The following is a 20,248-nucleotide window of genomic DNA, read 5'->3' as shown; positions in this document are numbered from 1 at the left end:
TATTTCTGGCTTTCTGCCTTCTGGGCTCATGGTAGGATTTTCTTTCTTGGCTCTCTTATGGTTGGTTGTGGCCAACGAGTTTGAGCAAAAAGGATATGTGTCACTTCATGTCCAAATCATTTATTTGCTGCTTTGGGACTCCTCTGATTCTCTTTGCCCCTGGCATGGTGACCATCAGCCTTCATGATGGTGGTTGTCTCAGTTCAGAATGCCATAATGGAATATCATAGATCGGTTGGCTTCTAAACAACATAAATATATTTCTCACAGTTCTGGAGACTGGGAAGTCCAAGATCAACATACCCACAGATTTCATGTCTGCTGAAAGCCCACTTCCTGATTCATAGACAGTGACTTCTTGTTGTATCCTCATGTGGCAAAAGCTGCGAGTGCTCTCTGGGATCTCTTTTATTTATTTATTTAACAAAATTTTTTCAACATTTTTATTTATTTTCAAGAGACAGAGAGAGCCAGAGCGAGCGTGGGGGATGGACAGAGAGAGAGGGAGACACAGAATCCGAAGCAGGCTCCAGGCTCTGAGCTGTCAGCACAGAGCCTGACGCAGGGCTCAAACTCGTGGACCGCGAGATCGTGACCTGCCAGAGTTGGTCGCTTAATCAACTGAGCCACCCAGGCACCCCTCTGGGATCTCTTTTGTAAGGGCACTGATCCCATTTATGAGGGCTCCATCCTCGTGACCTAATCACCTCCCAAAAGCCTCACTTCCTAATACCATCACATTGGGATCTCAACGTATGAATCTGAGGAAGTAAACATTCAGTCCTGAATTCCAGAGGGGCTAATAAGCAAGAGCCCTCTGTCAACACACAAAGGAAGGTAGGTAGCATGAGCAAGAAATGAGTCTTCTTTCTGTCAAACCACTGAATTTTGTTTGTTTACCATGGCATAACCTACCTATCTTTTTTTTTTTTAATCCTTATTTATTTTTGAGAGAGAGACAGAGCATGAGCAGGGGAGGAACAGAGAGAGGAGGAGACAGAATCTGAGGCAGGCTCCAGGCTGCAAGCTGTCAGCACAGAGCCTGACGCGGGGCTCAAACCCACAAACTGTGAGATCGTGACCTGAGCTAAGTCGGACGCTTAACCGACTGAGCCACCCAGGCACCCCATAATCTATCTATCTTAACAGATACATCAAGTATTTGCTATTATTATTATTATTATTATTAGAGGAAAGTGAATGCATATCCCAGGGTCTGAGGATATGGCTAAAGCAAATTTCTTCTCTTCCCAAGTACAGATTTTGTTCTTGAAGTCTTGAATTTTACCTTGACAATTCTTACAAAACAGTTCCCTTTATTCCATAATATGATTGTGTTATTTTATCATAAAAGCGATTCACATTAGTTACCGCCAGAGAGAAGAGCCTCCTATCTGTCTCAGTGGCTGCTGAACCAAGTTTGGTCACCTTGTATCTGTGGATTTCAAAAAACTGGGATGAATTGGAGAAACCTAACACCACCTATCATGCTTGACTTCCAGATGGTTTCTCTCCTTGGTCTTTATATCTGAGTATTTTGAAAACCCAACTCTTAGAAATAAGAGGACTAAACAGAAACTTTTTAAAACTGTTATATTATAGTAACCACTGTGACAAAATGCCCAGAATACTACCAAAAAGGTGGTATGGTGAATATTTTGGGACTACTGCTATTGGAAATTTTCATTAGTGTATCATCATCTTGTTAAGAGGTCAAATCTTGAGTCATATGTGGAACTAAACCAGCTTCTTTATTTATTTATTTTTTTTAACGCTTATTTATTTTTGAGACAGAGAGAGACAGAGCATGAACGGGGGAGGGTCAGAGAGAGAGGGAGACACAGAATCGGAAACAGGCTCCAGGCTCTGAGCTGTCAGCACAGAGCCCGACGCGGGGCTCGAACTCACGGACCGTGGGATCATGACCCGAGCCGAAGTCGGCCGCTTAACCGACTGAGCCACCCAGGTGCCTCAGAACTAAACCAGCTTCTAATCGACTGGTCAGTCACTTTACCTGAATAGGGTACTACTCATAAAATGACTTTCATTAAGAAAGTTGGATAATTATGTTCCCCCACTTTACTGCTATCTCTGTTCTATTTGTCACATGTAAATAAATGAACTAAGGGTCTCAAATAAACTCATAGTCCTTCCAATCAACTGTCTTCAACCAACCCTCAAACTTTTTTCTTAGTGTAGAGAATTTGTGACATTTGAAAGCCTCCCCTGCCTTGCAGTGGATTGAGTGTTCAGCCTTGAATACATATGTCTGCTGCACAAGCCAACTCTTTGAGCCCTGGGGTTGAGCTACATGACCCTCCTCTCCTCTTCCAGTTCCGATGTGTCAATTTCCACAGCCTGACACTCTTGGAAGAGCGTCAGTTTTCCACAGCTAATGGAGCCCACTGTGAGAAGGCTGGTGTCCCTGTCAACTTCTTGATACTCACAGCACCAAGACTTCTCCGGATTCTGGGCAATCCCTTGCAAAGACAGAGAGAGTGGCTTCTCCCTACCTCTGGGTCACACATTGTCATTTAGGCCCCAGATTACTTGTGTGCAGTCTCATAGTCTTTGTTAAAGACAGCTTGGCTGGCTTTTGAACCTCTCCCTCTAACCTGGGGGCTCAGGCCCATCACCAGAGACCCGAGGACCCTGGTGGGCCCATTGTTCATGCCATACTAACCTACCACTTTCTTCAAAACAATTTGTGCCCCTTACTTCTACTGAACGTCTCCCTCTTCCCTCCTCGCCCCTAGTTTCACAATATAACTGCCCATTACTATCAACCAGCACAGATTCCAGGAGAGGAGACAGAGCTGTCTGTATTAGCAGTGTCTGAATCCCAGCCTAACTCACCACCATTGCAATCTTGCTTCATTGTCCACAGATGCGTAATAATGGCCAAACATCACACATGAGCCGTTGCGCTGCACCTCTGTAATGATGTAGGAGAGTGGGCACCTGTATCCATATTTCTTACATTTTCAGGGCTGAGGAAGGACAGAGCAAGTACACCTGGCCTGGGCCTACTTTGGGGCCCTGTTGTATAATGATAGGAACTCACCCCTCACCACATAGCAGAACACTGGGGGGAAAGACAGGATCTTAAGCTTCCAGGAAGGAAAAACACAAGTCACATAAAAAGCATCAGGAATCAGAATGGCACAGAGTTCTCGACAGCAATTCTGGAAGCCAGGAGACAACGGAACATTGCCTCCAAAATTCTGAGACAAAAGAGTTGCCAACCCAGAATTCCATACCAGCCACAGTGTTACTCTAGAGGCAGTTTTGAACAGAGAGACTCTCAGATACACTAGATTTCAAACTTTTACCTCCAGTGCTGGCTGTGCTCTGTTGGCCCTTCCACGTCCACTTTACTCTTAGCCCTGCTGTGTGCCCCCCAGGTGCAGCGTAAGGCATCAGTGCAACTCGAGGGCAGGCTGGCTTCAGCCAATGGGAGGCATTCTGAGGGAAATCAGAGGGCAGCGGTGGAGGGAGGTTGAATAATTTTCTCTACTCCCTCCCTGCTGGCTGAGCCAACACACCCTAAATGACAGCGAGAGTCTTGTGAGGGTGACCCTCTCCTACAGCTGTGGCCTTTCTGAGAATAGCCTCTCCTCTTGCCCTTTTAGGCTTTCTGCTGTTGCTCGCCCCAAGGTACAACATGCTCCTTATTGGTGTTTTTAACCCTGCCCATGCTTCTTTAAACTGTCTTCAATTGCCTCTTTTGCATCAGGCATATGCTTCCTCTTGGAACCCAAACCAGTTCTCCTCCTGTGCACACTTTGTCAAAAATGACAGAGTAAACCCAGGAAAATGGAAAACACCAAATCCTGAAAGCAAAGCATTTAGCACAGGAAAAAGATAAAGGTCATTCCCAGTGTGCTGATGAAGGGAAATTCCAGGGTGACGGTTATGCAGGATGCCTACTCCTGATTAGAGGCGTAAGGCGAACTTTAGAACAGAAAGTGCCAAGAAAAATGAAATTTATAGATGAGCTGATGTGTTGGAACTAAGAGGAAGTTCTCTTCTGTCAGAGGATGAGCGGACGAATTAATCATAGATTCACAGGAAATTTTAAAAAAATTTAAATGGGGCAATTACGGACTCCAAGGGAAAAAAAGTTTAACCAGAAAAGAAGTGTAAGCAAGGTTCATCTATCAATACTGTTTAGCCATGCTATCACAGACATCGAGCATTAATTTAACAAAATTTTGTTATTTAACTATATAGGGAAAAGGTGGGAGAGGAAGTTTATGGCATGGAAAGGGGGGCAGAAATACGAAAGGAAATCTAAATTCTTACCTTCCATAGCAGGAAGTGAATAAACAAAGACAAAAAGGTATATAATACTAGCATAAGCATGTCATTTAGGTAAATTTGTAAATTCCGGAAGAAACACTACAAGAGTTGAGGATGTGGAGCACCTGGGTGACTCAATCGGTGGAGCGTCTGACTCTTGTTTTCGGCTCAGGTCATGGTCTCACAGTTTCCTAGGTTCAAGCCCCATGTCAGACTCTACGCTGACCATTCACGGAGCCTGCTTGGCACTCTCCCTCTCTCTCTCTGTGTGTCTCTCTCCTGCTCGTGCTCTCTCTGTCTCTAAATAAATAAATAAATAAATGGGTTGAAAATGCTTGCTTGGGAGGAGTGGGCATCAGGGTGGGTAAGGGCGGGGCAGGGCACTATCATGTGTCATTAAGTTCTACTTTGGGGGCGCCTGGGTGGCGCAGTCGGTTAAGCGTCTGACTTCAGCCAGGTCACGATCTCGCGCTCCGTGAGTTCGAGCCCCGCGTCGGGCTCTGGGCTGATGGCTCAGAGCCTGGAGCCTGTTTCTGATTCTGTGTCTCCCTCTCTCTCTGCCCCTCCCCCGTTCATGCTCTGTCTCTCTCTGTCCCCAAAATAAATAAACGTTGAAAAAAAAAAAAAAGTTCTACTTTGATTTTAAAATTTTTAATTAACTTAATATTTTAAAACTCCCACAATCTTACTATTGTCAACAGTCATTGACACTAAGAGATGTTTCAAAATATTTCCTGTTTGGGTGCCTGGGTGGCTCAGTCAGTTAAGTGGCCAACTTTTGATTTCGGCTCAGGTCCTGATCTCACAGTTCATGAGATCCAGCCCTGCATCGCAGGCTCGGCACCCATAGTGTGGAGCCTGCTTGAGGTTCTCCCTGCCTCTCCCCTGCTCGTGCTCTCTCTCTCTCAAAATAAAGAAATAAACTTAAAAAAAAATATTTGCTGTTGTGGCCATTTTTACTTCATGCTAAGTTAGCCTTGGATGAGCATCCCTCTGAATTTTTCTCTCTGGCCCGCTCCACAGTGTCCAGCTCTCTGTAAGTTCAGAATGCTTTTGAATGTAGATCATGAGAAACCCAACTAACCAAAGCTTCAACAAATAGTGGTTTCCGACAGAACGAGAATTCCAGACACGGGAGTTATTTACATGTATTCAGCTACCTGACAAGACCATCAGCGTCCAGTCTCTACCATTCTGTTTTGCTATCAGCAGCCTATGGAATTTTTATTCTCATGTTCAGTGGGTCTCAGAGTGTGTTCCCAGCCCAACAGCATCAGCATCACTTGGAAATTTGTTAGAAATGCAAATTCCCAGGCCTACTCCAGACCTGGGAATCAGAAACTCTGGGGGTAAATAACAGCAGTCTATATATTAAGAAGCCTTCTGGGCGATTCTGATGCACATTCAGATTTGAGAACCATGGTGCCTGCGAATCATCTCGTGGTCACAAAATAGTTGTCAAAGCTCCAAACATCACAACATCATTGAAGGCAGGAAGAGGAGAAAAGGAGTGTCTCCAATCTGACTGTTCCTTTTTTTTTTTTTTTTTTTATCAGGAAAGAAAACATTTTCTTGGAAACTCCCAATAGATTTTCCCTCACGACTCCTGGGCCAGAACTAGACTTCATAGCTCAACACCTAACTACAAAGGCAGTCAAAAAAGCGTGTATCTGGCTCTCCAGCCCCTATAGGGGGAGGCAGCAAGAGAGAAAGGGCTGGGAATGGCTGTGGTCAGCTAGAAGACAATGTCTCCCACAGGGTCTATGGTGGTCAGGGCCCAGATAACGTCATTCCTGATTCCGATCTGGAAAAGAAGCAGAAGATCTTAAAACTCATCTGTGAAAGTAGGCTTCTTACTTCCAAATTCCTCAGATGGAAGAATCTGGGACATAGAAATCTTATTCTTATTGATGTTATCTGCCTCTCACGGAACAGTCATTCTGATCATAATTCATTATGTTAAAATAATCCTTTTCCATCAGAAATGGCTAGGGGAAAGAAGAAGGGGGAAGAGAGACTAGAAACCCTGTCCTGCCACACTGGCTTAAAGAAAACTTTTTACATTTTAACATAGAGATTTGACATTGTGGCTACTTTGACACCATCAACCAAACAGCCCAACAAAATGCCCTATTTAGGTTCACATCACACACAAAAAAGAAGTGCTTAACTCCGCCTTAATAGAATTAATCACAGTTTCCAGCTAATCAGGGAGAACATTCCAGGCAGAAAGATAAGCATGCATTGGTGACAAAGGACAACTGCAAGTTGTTGGACAGGATGCATGTGACCAGCATCAGGAGAAGCCAGAGAAGGAGCAGAGGTCAGATCACAAAGAGTATTGTGGGTTGTGCTGACGAGGTTGGACTTCACACTTTTACTAATATCATTAAAGCATGGAAAGCATCTTTCCTAATATCACTAAAGCATGGAAAGCATGGTACACAAATGGACTTTGGCTCTTTGTCAATGCCCTGCAATTATATGATGAATTTCATGGCTGTGTGGGTATGTGTACTTTTCTGAGGAGTGGGTGCTAGATTTGCAAAGACGTGTATAACCTAGATTAATTTAGGAATTACTTCTTTGAGGATTCAAGGAATTAGTCATTAAATCTTTTTATCACTAGAATTAATTCAGACTCTAGATTCTAGATCCAGGTTAACTAGAAAGGGACAGAGCCCAGACTAGAACCAGGATTCCATTTTTCCATCCAGCGCCCTTTCCTGGGCAATTTCCACAGCAGACAATCTCCAACAAGTGCCAAGAGAGGGACAGGTTCTCCTCCAGTATTTGTCAGGTCACAAAGTTCCTCCTCGCTCCAAAACGTCTCAGTCTTGTCTCTGACACCATTCTCAAACAATGAGAAAGGAAGGGATGAGACATCTGCAAAGAGAGATCCACCAGCTTTCCATCAAAGCTGGGGCACTCCAGAATGGCACCCCAGGAAGACACCGGAAAGTGGAACAGGAGGGGATTTTTCCAAGGGAGTGGGATGAGTGTATGGGCATTTGTCTGTGATTTGCCCCTGTGACTCCTGGTAAAGAATAGGGTCATTTGGCTCTGCTCCCAACCTTGAGTCTTCAGAAGCCTCAACTCTGGAAGCTTGCAATCATTAATTGTAACAAGTGGGCAAGCACGGTGGGGCAGAAGATTATCACCTATGTTTCTTAACTCAAAAAGAAATTGCTTTACAAATATCACAAGGAACAACAGAACTTTAAAAACATTTGTTTAAAAATTTTGTAATGTTTATTTTTGAGAGAGAGAGAGAGACAGAGACAGACAGACAGAGCGCAAGCAGGGGAGGGGCAGAGAGAGAGGGGGAGACAGAATCCGAAGCAGGTTCCAGGCTGCGAGCTGTCAGCACAGAGACCAACGTAGGGCTCGAACTCATGAACCATGAGATCATGACCTGAGCCCAAATCAGGAGTTGGATGCTTAATCAACCGAGCCACCCAGGCCCCTTAAAAACATTTGTTTTAGAAGAAGACACAGCAATGTCCTTCACATGACTAAACCTGCTCACCAATGGTGTTATTTTGGTTCTTTTTTATTAATTCCTGAGTAGAAGGATCCTTTTAGGTTCTTAGCCCTTTATGTACCACACACCAGAAATATTCATCCAAGCAGACTCAACAGGCCTTCAAGTAACTTCTTTAGTGCCCTTGATTAGGGGGGATGTCCCCTGACCCAGCTAGTTGGGGCCCTGCTTATGCAAACATATGATACAACTAGTGCCTGAACAGGAAGTGGCCCAGATTTGCAAGCCACCACACAAATTCAGCTTTGCACCAATAATACAGTCTTCCTTTTGGTTTTGTCTCTTACCAGGAAACAAACATGTCACCCATTCTTGCTTGCCCACTTTCCTCTATTCCTGAAGGCCTCATTGATTCCTGGACCTCTTCTGGCCAAGTTCTTACAGTGTCATGGGGTAGGGACCTCAAGTTTGTACACTGCCCTTCGTATCCTTTGCTGATCTCCAACACAGTGTGATGAGTCTGATCTGAGTCTTATGTATTTGGTGCTAATGCACCCCAAGATACAGCTGGTTCTGCTCAGGTACACTGCTGATCCCTGCTGAAGGTCATGACTGGGGAAACCAGTGATTTCTCTGCTGGCTTGCCTGTTCTGGCCTCTGGTACTGATGATGTATACTATTGGCTTCATCATGTGGCTCATTCAGTGAATTCAGAGCACCTAACCAGGCTACCATTCCATGACTTTTTGAGACAGGGATCCCCTGGCCATATACCCACTGATCCTCACTAGAGGGAAATTCACCCCTTAGCTTCTTATAGGGCTGGAGAGTCCACCCCACCAACCTTGTCTCGGTGGAAAGGTTTGAGACAATGCTTCTCTTCTGACTCAACAGCCCTCTGCCATTCCAACAACTGCCTACAAGCTACCATGTTGGGAAAGGTACTCCTGTAAGTAACCTTAGAAAGGAGGGGGAAAGGGTACTTGGACTGCAGAGAAAATAACATGAGGATTAGAAATAATAAAAGAACTGTCCATTTATTTTCTGTGTGACCCCAGGCAAGATACTTAACCTCTATGTGCCTCAGTGTCCTCATCTTTAACATGGGATTAAAAGAATGGCTATGGGGCACCTGAGGGGCTCAGTTGGTTGAGCGTCCAACTCTTGGTTTCAGCCTAGAGTATGATCCCAGGGTTGTGGGATCAAGCATCACATTGGGTTCTGTGCTAAGCATGAAGCCTCCTTAGGATTCTCTCTCTCCCTCTGCCCCTCTCTTCTGCTCACTCTCTCTCTCTCTCTCTCTCACGTAAAAATTTTTTAAATTTTATTAAAAAAAGAAGGGCTATGAAAGTTAGAAACAATGTATGAGAAGATTCTGGGATATTGTAGGTGTTTAACAAGTGGGGCTTATCCTTATTATTAACTATGAACAGTAGATCTATTTTTGACCTCTACTCTATCACTTAAGTATGTGCATTAAATAACATAGCAACAGCATCAACAACAAAAAGCAAAAATAGTAATCTCAGAAAAATTCACAGTAATGCAATTGTGAGAGAACTTAATAAATTAAAAGTCCCAGTAGGAAAATACAGTAGGTGATAGGAGCAGGAACTTTGATTAAAGACAAACAAAATGATCAATAAACATGAAAAGATTTCACTCTCACTAGAAACTACAAATTAATGGAATAATAAAATTGGTTTCACCTGTCCTGTTGGCAAAGGTTTTAAAATTATAATACCCTCATTTGGGCTGGGAGACAGAAAACCAGTAATCAGACCATCTTTTTCCCATTTCATAATCTTTCCTCCTTTGTCAAAGATTAATCGACCATATAATCGTGGGTTTATTTCTGAGCCTTTTATTCTGTTCTATTGATCTATTCATCTATTTTTTGTGCCAGCACCATTCTGTTTTGCTTACTACACCTTTGTACTATGTCTTGAAATCCAGGACAGTGATATCTCCAGTTTTGTTATTTTTCAAGATCGCTTTGGCTGCTTGGAGTCTTCCGTCATTCCATACAAATGTTACAATTATTTGTTTTGGCTGTGTGAAAAATGTTGTTGGTATTCTGATAGGGATTGTGCTACATGTGTAGTTTGCTTCGGGTAGTGTGGACATTTTAACAATACTTGTTCTCCCGATCCATGAGCATGGGATACCTCTCCATTCGTTTGTGTCATGTTCAATTTCTTTCATCCGTGTTTTAACATTTTCAGAGTCCAGGCCTTTCACCTCTTTGGTTAAATTTATCCAGAAAGCTGATTTCTAAACCTCCCTCTGCTGCTTGTGGTGCAGCTCTAGGCAACTCACTGGACACTAGATGTGTTGAAGTCACGAGGTCTATAAAGCCCTTAGTGTGATTCTGATTAAAACATCTATATTCATAAACACAGGGTGAAAATATCAGCTAGGTCAAAACGGTGCGATCAAAATGCCTTGCACAACCTCCCTGATAACGAAAGGAAAAGAAATTCCTTGGCTCTTGCATGTTTTTCCTATCATAGTAGCAAACTCATCAACGATAAATAAAGACTAGTGTTAGTGAGGGTGTAGAGAAATGGCCAGGTTCATAAACTGTAGCAGGAGTAGAAATTGGTTCCAAGCTTTTTGGCAAGTAGTTTGAAACACTTTTGGAGTGGTATTTCAATGCACACACTGCGGGACAAGTGACTCCTCTTGTGGGGATTGATCCTCCAGACACAATAACAGGGGCGCCAGAATATGCATCTCCAGTGGCATTCGCTGTAGCATTGCTTGTGTAATCCTAACACATCCTGGGACTCCAGGTAGCCCCCTCTCTACATGGAGTCACATTTGAAGAGGTTCAGTCATCAAAAGTAAGCGCCCGTAGAGAGGAATTGCAGTCTTGTGTCTCTCAGAGTGATAAGCTTTTTCATAAGCTGCGGCCACACTTCTCCCTAACTTCCAGGGAGACCAGTCCTCTCCCTGGCCACACCACCAAACGCAAAGCTCTACCTTTCTGTTCCCCTCTTCCTTTCCTCCTGCCTCTCCTGCCCCATCTCTCTTCCTGTTCCTGATCCTGAAGCACAAAGCCCGGAAAAGACAGAACTTTGAGTAGGAGGCAAGGTAGTGGCAGGGTGAGGGGAGAAGCTAAGCAAAAATGAACTTGAATTTGGTTGCGGAGGGAGTGTTGCTAAGGTTTAGATCAGAGACAGCGCGTTAGTAACTGCAAAAAAAAAAATAAATAAATAAAAATGGAAGCAGTATCAGTGTCCTTCATTAGTGGGAGGTGGCTTTACTATGATGTTGTTATACACAATAGATGCAGGTATTTTAAAAGGAGGGAAATTTTTATGTGCTGATTAGGAAAGAAATCCATGATACGTTGATACGTTGAAGAAAAGTAAATTGTGTGTGTGTGTGCATGCGTGTGTGTGTGTGTGTGTGTGTGTGCTTGTGTGTTTATAGAAAGCACTTGAGAGGAGGGGGGCATTTTTAAGAGGTGGGAGTCTGAATGCTATTTACTATTTTGTTTTTCACAGAGACAATAAAAATTCAAGCGAAGAAATGTCAACCTTTCAAGCTGCGGAGTCTCTTTTCCATCAATGGAAAGGAAACTCCTTGACTAGTCTGGAGCGTGACAGTAGGAGCTGGTTGTGTTGCCTCCTGAGCTGGGAAACCACTGAAACCAGCAGTCGTTAGTGGTCTGGCCCCGCGCTCAGCCCTCTCGCTTCTGCTGCTCCCATTCACAGCTCAGATGGCTCCCACTAGCATGATGATGGCCTTGGACACCTCTGCCAAAATCCTCAAGCAAGTCTTGCAATGACAGCTCACAGAACAGAAGGCGTGAGCTGGAAGGAACTGTGACCATTACTTCTCAGAGCAAACAGTCATGACGGGCCCATTGCATAGTGGACCCTGGCTGGGCAATGAGAACGCAACAAAGAGGCAGACACAGTCCCTGCCCTCGGGCATTTAGAGTCTACCAGAGGAGGCTGAGAAGTCCACGGTCATGCCAGGGCCATACGATACACCCTGATGGGGGAAGCACTGGAGCATGTTGTGGGGAGGAGGGGGAGACACATAACCCAGGGGAAGGCTTCTGGAAGGGGATGATGCCTAACCTAGACCCAAGGTACGGTAAGAGTGAGCTAGCTGAACAGTGACCTTGATGTGATCATGGAAGCTGTGAGGCTGCCAGCAGGCAGTGTGGCTGTAATGCAGGGTGCTTGAGGCAGGAGGGAGGGGAAGGTGAGAGGTGGTGTTTAACAGCAAGAACAACCACATCACAAAGCTGTTCTCCATCAGCCGAGGTAGGAATTTGGTCTGTATCCTGAAGTCTGCCAGGAGCCATTTAAGAGTTTTAAGCAGGAGAGGAACATGACTGAGTTTGTTCAGAGAGACCACCCTGGCTAACTTCTGGAGGGTGTGAAGACAGAAGAATCAATCCCCCCTCCAGATGTCCACATCCTGATCCCTGGAACCTGTGATTATGTTACATTACATGACAAAAGGGGTTCTGAAGGTGTGATTAAATTAAGGCTCTTTAGAAGAGGAGACTCTCCTATAACCGCGAGCATCTGTGCAAGTGGAAGAGGGAGGAAGAAGAGAGAAGCAGAGGAGATTTTGTGATGGAAGAATCTCCAGAAAGATACATCATTGCTGGCTTTGGAGATGGAAGAAGGGGGCCACAAGCCAAGGGATGTGGGAAGCCTTTAGAAGGGAGAAGAAGAGGGGCTCCTGGGTAGCTCCGTCAGTTAAGCTTCTGATTTCAGCTCGGGTCATGACACCATTCACGGGTTCGAGCCCCACATTGGGCTCTGTGTTGACAGCCAAGAGCCTGGAGCCTGCTTTGGATTCTGTGTCTCCCTCTCTCTCTCTCTCTCTCTCTCTCTGCTCCTCCCCCGCTTGTGCACTGTCTCTCAAAAATAAATAAAGGTTAAAAAAAAAGAAAAGAAGGTAGAAAAAGAAAGCAAATAGACTCCCGCAGTCTTCAGAAAGGAAAGCAGAGCTGCTCACATTTTTATTTCATCCCAGTGTCCAACTACTGACCTGTAGAACTCTTAGACACCACATCTGTATCCGTTAAGCCTCTCAGTCCGTGGTTATTTGTTACAGCAGCCGTAGAAAACAAATACAGATTTTGGTGGTGCTGGACCAAGCATCTCAACACGTGGAAGAGGCAGTGGAACTGGACAGTAGGGAGAGGACGGTAGGGAGGAGGGACAGTAGGGAGCATCATAGAAAAAGCTTAGATGACCTTGAACAGACTCGGTGGCAACAAGGGAGCTAACGACGACTCTGCCGCTGAGGACTCAGAAGTGAGGGGCGCGGAGGAGAAAACATAAACCAACTTTGAGCAGGCCCACGTCATCGTGCACAGACTTGGTAGAAATATGGCTGTTACAGGTGCTGCCCATAAGAGCTAAGAAGGAAATGAGGAACACCTTACTGGAAACTCGTTCCTCGGTGGCAAGAGGCCTCGAATCACACGCCCTGCAGTCGCGTGGAAAGCAGAACTCACAAACGATGAACTTGGATGTTTCGCCGAGATTTCCAAGCAAAGCGTTGAAAGGTGTGGCCTCGCGGCTTCTTGCCACTTGCCGCAACCAACCGGGAGGGGACACAGACACACGGAGGAAAGAACTATCAAACAAAAACAAACCGGGGCTTGATGACCTGGGGGAATTCTCAGCTTATCTAGATTGCAAATGATATTAAAATGGAGAGATTCACTGTCAGGGAAAGTGCACTCGAGAAAAAGCCGATGGTGCGCCTGGACAACCTTTTGTTAACATCCCCGAAAGATCCAAAGGTCCAAGTATTTGGTCACGTGAAGGGATTTTTGAAGAGAGTGTGTGACTCATAGATCACATCAGCTGTCTCAACGAAGCCAAAACCAGAAATGGAATTATCCAGGGAACATCTGTGAAGGAGCCTCTGGTGTAATGGAGTGAATCTCTGAGACATACATGAGAGGCCCACAAGGTTCTTGAGTCTTATATCTCAGGAGAAACAGTGGAACCTGGACTGGAAGGGACAGAGAGGGTCAGAAATGAAAGTAGGCTACAAGCAGGAAGCAGGCTGATACAATGGCCCAGCTGGGAACAGGTGCTGTCTCTCATGAAAAAGAACAAACAACTCAGAGGGCTAAGCCTTGAGCTACGGAGGATTATCCTTAGGCCTTGAAGCCTAATAAAGCTTGTCCAACTTAATTTTGAAATTACCTGGGACCTGTGACTCCTTTATTTCTTCCATCTTCTCTCTGCACAGGAATGCCTTTAACTGTTAGCATATGCCAGTCCTGGCATTCTATTCTGGGAGCAGAGAACTTGTTTTCTAGATTTCCGGGACCACAGATGGGGAGGAGCTCCACCCCAGGAGAGATGACACGGAGTCTCATCTGATACCTAATAGAGACGATATTGATGATGAGATTTAGATTTTGGACTTTGAATTGATACTTCAATGGGCTGAGACTTTGGGGCACTTTGGGGAATCGTTTGGAACGAGGTAAATGTATTTTGCATGTAGGACAGACATGAATATTTTGGGATCAGAGAGAGGACTATGGTGGGCAGAATAAGAGCCCTCCAAAGATATCCATGTCTTAATCCCCAGAATCCGTGAATCTGTTATACTATATGGCAAGAGGGTCTTTGCAGATATAATAAAGGATCTTGCAATAGAGATTATCCTAGATTATCTGAGTGGGTTCGATGCAACCACAAGGGTCCTTAAAAATGGGAGAGGAAAACGGAAGAAAGAAGAAAGAACCCTTCCATCTGACTATGGAAGAACAGTCCAGACGTCCGAGAGGTGTGATGTTTCTGCCTTTGAAGACGGAGGGAGGGTGTCCAAAATCAAGGAATGTGGGAAGCCTCTAGAAGGTAGAAAATGTTAGGAAATGGACTTTCCCCTACAGCCTCCAGAAGGGAACACTAGGAGCAAAGATGGGTAAAACTGAGGCAAAGAGTCCAATTCAGAGGCGGTTGTAATAATCCAAGCAAAAGAGGATGGTGTCCAGGGTGAGGCAGTTGCACTAGGAATAGAGAGAGGTGGAAGGACTAGATAAACATATATGAGGTATAGCAGCTGGAACGTGGTGATAAAACTGAGGGAGGGGTGAGGGGAGAGTCAAGGCTGACACTCATATCTTTGGCTTAAGCAATAGGGCAGAGGGTGAAACTATTGGCTGACTGCATAAGCCACACAGGAAGAGAGCAGGTTTGGGGGGGGTCTGCAGATACTTTCATTTTGGACTTATCAACTGCCTGTGGAACATCCAAGAGGCAGTTGGATAAGCAGGTCTGAGGCTCTGTGGAAAACATTCAGGTGATAGTTAAAGTCAGAGGAGGGGGTAAGATGGTCCAGGAAGAACACGGGGAGTAAGAAGAGAAGGACAGGACAGAACCCTGTGGAGCGGTAAGTAAAGGCGTGCAGAGAAAAGAAACCCACAAGAAGCCTCAGAAGGAACTGCTAGAGAGGTAGGAGGGAAACCAGGAGAAAACAGCTCAATGAAAGCCAGCACCATAGTTGCAATGTTATCAGTGTTGCACCAGCGCTGGGAAAGAATCAGCTGGAAGAAATAGGGGGTCAGATGAAGGCAGGAGCAGGACTGGGCAGCTCAGAGGAGAAGGAAGTGCAGTGGTTGGCATTTGCTGCCCAGGCATTTGAGGGCAGCCAGAGTCCAGGTAAGCAAACCTGCTTGGGACTGGAGCTCAGCCTGGAATAGGCAGCTGGTTCTCTTCCAGGAAGGGGTTCTAGCAGAGAAGGGGACCATGTCGCCTCTTCTGTGTTCCGAGAAACTAGCCCTGTGCCCTGCCTTTGCTGACAAAGTTCCTTCTGCCTAAAATAAATATCCAAAGCTTGCTTAGCACTGTGATAAGCACTTCCTGGACACCAAGAGGCACTGGTGTTTTCCCCATGTTCCAAATGAAGGAACCAAAGCTCTAAGAGGTGAAGTGACTTGCCCGTCATCACACAACTAATATGCAGTAGAATCTGGACCCAAGTCTAGCTGAATACAGGCTCTAAGCTCAAACTCCCCCCAAAGCCATGATCTCTCTCTCATTGGGTTCCCACCATCTTTTATCTTCTTCTCTCCGCATTTCATCTCCAGAAGGATTTTCCTCCCCGAGAAAAGGGCTTTTATTCAACTTGTCAAGTTGTAGGCATTCTGCGCTGCGGCAGAGAACCACTAGGTGGCGCCAAAGCCCCAGACAGCCTCATTTCCTGCTGACCAGGAGTTGGACTCCCTGAAGAACAGAACAGATGGGTGAGGGCGGGGGGAGGGGGGAGGGGGGGACAAGGGAGGCTGGACTTTTCTTCCTACCTTCCACGCCCACCCCTCCTCCCCATCAGAGCTGAGGAGAAAAGAGCAGGAGATTGGAAGGTTAGAGATTAGAGGTCTGAGGATTGTAAGCTGCAGTGCCCCAGACCTCCAGTCAAACAAAAGATTCTAAGTCTCTAAGAAGGGCAAAGACCAGCAAAATAAAAGCTTGTGGCAAGCTGGTGGCCGAGAGGCTGGATTTCAGCCCCAATCTCCTCGCTATCATCCTTGTTTGTGCAGAATCCCAGCTGCACAACCATATGCTGTGATCTTTGTGGAAAAGGGAGGAAATGCACGTTATTGGTACTTACCATGAGCCGGAAACGGTGGGAATACAGCTGCGTGCCCTTGGGAAAACCACTTACTCCTCTAAGCCTCAGTCTTTACCGAGGCTTACATAAAATGGGGATAATCACAGGACCTACTTCACTGAGAGGTTGTGAGGACTTAACCACAAAATGCACAGAACAGACCAGTTCAGTGTCTGTCATATAGCCAGTGCTCAAGAAGTATGATTATAAGTAAATGATAATTATAATAATATAAATATGCAAATGATAAATTTTAATATTAATATTTCGTAGTCCCTAGGGGCACCTGGCTGGCTCAGTTAGTGGAGCGTGTGACTCTTAATCTCTGTTCAGGCCATGAACTCACGCTCAGGTCATGATCTCACAGTTCCATGGGATTGAGCCCCGCGGGCTGTGCACTAATAGCATGGAGACCGCTTGGGATTCTCTCTCTCTCATTCTCTCTCTCTGCCCCTCCCCTACACGCTCCCTCTCTCTCTCAAAATGAGCAAATAAATATTTTTCTAACTAAAATAAAATCTTTACAATAATTAGCAATTCCTAGCTACCCTTTCTCTGATGATGTCAATTATTTAATTCTTTCCTCACACTACAGGCCTGATACATAGCCGGTCCTGGGGAAATATTAGTGAGATAAAACATTGAAAAAATGAATTTCAGCCATGTTCTGTGGGTTGATCCAGCTTATAGAGTCTGGAAAGACCTTCTGGAGGTGGAGTCTTTAAGGACCAAATAAGGATAACCATACCCTCTTGGGTTACAGTGCCTGGGGACAGAGAAAATGCTCACTAAATACTTCAGAAAGAAGAGAGGGAATGAGGAAGGAAGGAAGGAAGGAAGGAAGGAAGGAAGGAAGGAAGGAAGGAAGGAAATGGGGGAGGAAGAGAGAAAGGAAGGAAAGAAAAGTTGAAGGAGGTGTTTTAGTTGAGCTAAGGATCTCTGAGAAGGGACCGCAAACAGGATCCCCAGCAAAACGCTTAGTAGAGAGTTGATAGCAATATATGCTGGGTCCCCACAGTCCCCCAAATTTCCCCTAATACAGCCCTCAGCACACGTCTTTCCTATTTGAGCCCCTATCCCCCCAGTGTGAGCTCTGTGAAGACAGGAACTGTGTCTGTATTATTCAAAGGTACACAGCAGATGTTCACTAAACAGTTGTTTCATTGCTACATTGGGCTGAGTTCCAGTTCTGGAAATGGTGCAGCAAATTGCCAAAATAAGTCACAAAATTGAATTATGGCACGGTAAAGTAACCAAAAGCAGGCACAAACTGGAGGAGGATTCAGCATTTAAATGAAGAGAACCACACGAGACATGGTCCACATTTATATGGATTTTCTGCCAAGGGGACCCCTTAGTCTCCATAGCAAAGATAAGCTAAAATTCAAGTAAAAATCCAGAATCCTCTGGGTTTGGTGAATCAGAAGACGGAGTTCAGGGCTGCCGCTGGCTAAAAATTTGAGGGAAAACCACAAAAACAAAAGAGCCGCAAGGAGGGATGGCCAAAAATCTGTATGTCAACTCCCTTCAAATTCGTGGCTAACCTCCTAACTGCACGTGCACAAACAAGACTCCAAATAACCCATGTGAAAATTAGTGGCTGTAAGGATGAAATTGAGCAAAGATTTCAGCTGCTGCCCACTGCAAGAAGACAGTGTGGAGCTTAAATTATGCCAAGTTAGAAGTGCTTGGTTAACACCTGGGACATTCTATTAAAGTCCCAGAAGGGTCTCACCTTAGGAGAAATTCTTATATCATGTAACTAAGAGGTATACCCTAGGATTAGGAGCAAAGCCAGAAGTAGAATTACCCTAACAATGAATAAAACTAAGCATACACAAGTTCAAGATCCAAATGGCTGAAAAAACAGTTGACACTCTCCAAAGGAATATAACACAATTCAGAGTCTTTATAACACATCATTCATGCCCCGTATACAATAAAAACTAATAGACATGCAAAACAACAACAACAACAATAACAAACAACAAACAAAAAAAACCAGGAAAATGTGATCCATATTCAAATAGAAAAGTAAGTCAATAGAAACAGAGCCATAGACAGCCCAGATATTGGAATTCGCAGCCAGGGACTTAAAAATAACTGTGAAAAATATGTTTCAGAATCTCTCAGATAGCTCCCACCATAGAATGTAGAAGGAGAGTAAAATCCAAAGCAAGAAGACTGAAGTAATTAACAAAGATAACAAGAGAAATAAAATTGAAACAGAAAACAATAGAGAAAATCAATAAAATAAAGAACTCGTTCTTCGAAAAGACCAATAATATTGACAAACGAGGTTTGTGAGTTCAAGGCCTGCGACGGACTCTGTGCTGACAGCTCGGAGCCTGGAGCCTGCTTCGGATTCTGTGTCTCCCTCTCTCTCTCTTCCCCTTGCCTGTTCACACTCTGTCTGTCTCTCTCTCTCTAAAATAAATAAACATTAAAAAAATTTTTTTTTAAGATTTTATTTCTAAGTAATCTCTACACCCAATGTGGGGCTCCCACTTATAACCTTGAGATGAAGAGTTGCATGTTCTCACCAACTGAGCCAGCCAGGCACCCCTCCAGGCTCAGATGGTTTCATTGGAGAATTCTATCAAATCTTTAAATAGGAGTTAACACCAATTTTATATGATCTGTTCCAGAAAATAGAAGAGGAGAGAATACGTTTCAATTCATTTTATGAGGCTAGAATTATTCTGATATCAAAACTAAAGACGACACCAAAATTAAAAAACTATAGACCAATTCCCTCATGACTACAGATGCAAAATCTTTAACAAAATGTTCGCAAATAAAATACACCAATATATTTACAAATTCTATGTCATGACCAAGTGGGATTTATTCCAAGGATGCAAGGGTGGTTCAATATTCAAAAATCGGTCAATGTAGGGGTGCTTGGGGGGCTCAGTTGGTTAGCCATCCAACTTCAGCTCAGGCCATGATCTTGTGGTTTGTGGGTTTGAGCCCCCACGTTGGGCTCTCTGCTGTCAGAGCAGAGCCTGCTTCGGATCCTTTGTCCTGCTCTCTCTCTGCCCCTCCCCTGCTCTCTTTCTCTCTCTCTCTCTCTGCAACAGAGGCCAAATTTCTTCCTCTTCAGGGAGCCCTCAGTTCTGCCTTTCAAATGATTGAAGCAGGCCCATCCAGATTACCTAGGATAATCTCCTTTACTTAAAACCAACTAATAATGGACTTGAATCATATCTACAAATTATTCTCACAGGGGCACCTGGCTGGCTCAGTCGGTAGAGCATGAGACTCTTGATCTTAGGGCTGGACGTTCGAGCCCCACATTAGATGTAGAGATTACGTAGAAATAAAATCTAAAAAAAAAAATTTTTTTTTCACAGCAACAGCTAGATTAGTGTTTCAATAACAGAGGACTATAGCCTGGCCAAGTTGACACAAAACTGTCTATCACACCTCTTAAGACCAGAAACAAGGCAAATATGTCTACCTCCACGACTCTCTTTTTTTTTTTTTTAATTTTTATTTATTTATGAGAGACAGAGCACAAGCAGGGGAGGGACAGAGAGAAAGGGAGACACAGAATGCAAAGCAGGCTCCAGGCTCTGAGCTGTTAGCACAGAGTGCTGTGCGGGGCTCGAACTCACAAACTGTGAGATCATGACCTGAGCTGAAGGGTGCCTAACTGACTGAGCCACCCAGGCACCCCAATCACCTCCACCACTCTTGTTCAACATAGTATTGCAAGTTCTGACCAGTGCAATAAGGTAAGAAATGAGAATGAAAGACATATGGATAGGAAAGAAAATATAAAACTGTCTCTATTTGCAGATGGCTGTTCACATGGAAAAATGTTTAAATCTACCCCCAAACAAA

Source organism: Puma concolor, chromosome C1, assembly GCF_028749965.1.
Source record: "Puma concolor isolate L17-30 chromosome C1, mPumCon1.1.hap2, whole genome shotgun sequence".
Taxonomy (NCBI): Eukaryota; Metazoa; Chordata; class Mammalia; order Carnivora; family Felidae; genus Puma; species Puma concolor.
Note: the sequence above shows the minus strand (reverse complement) of the source record.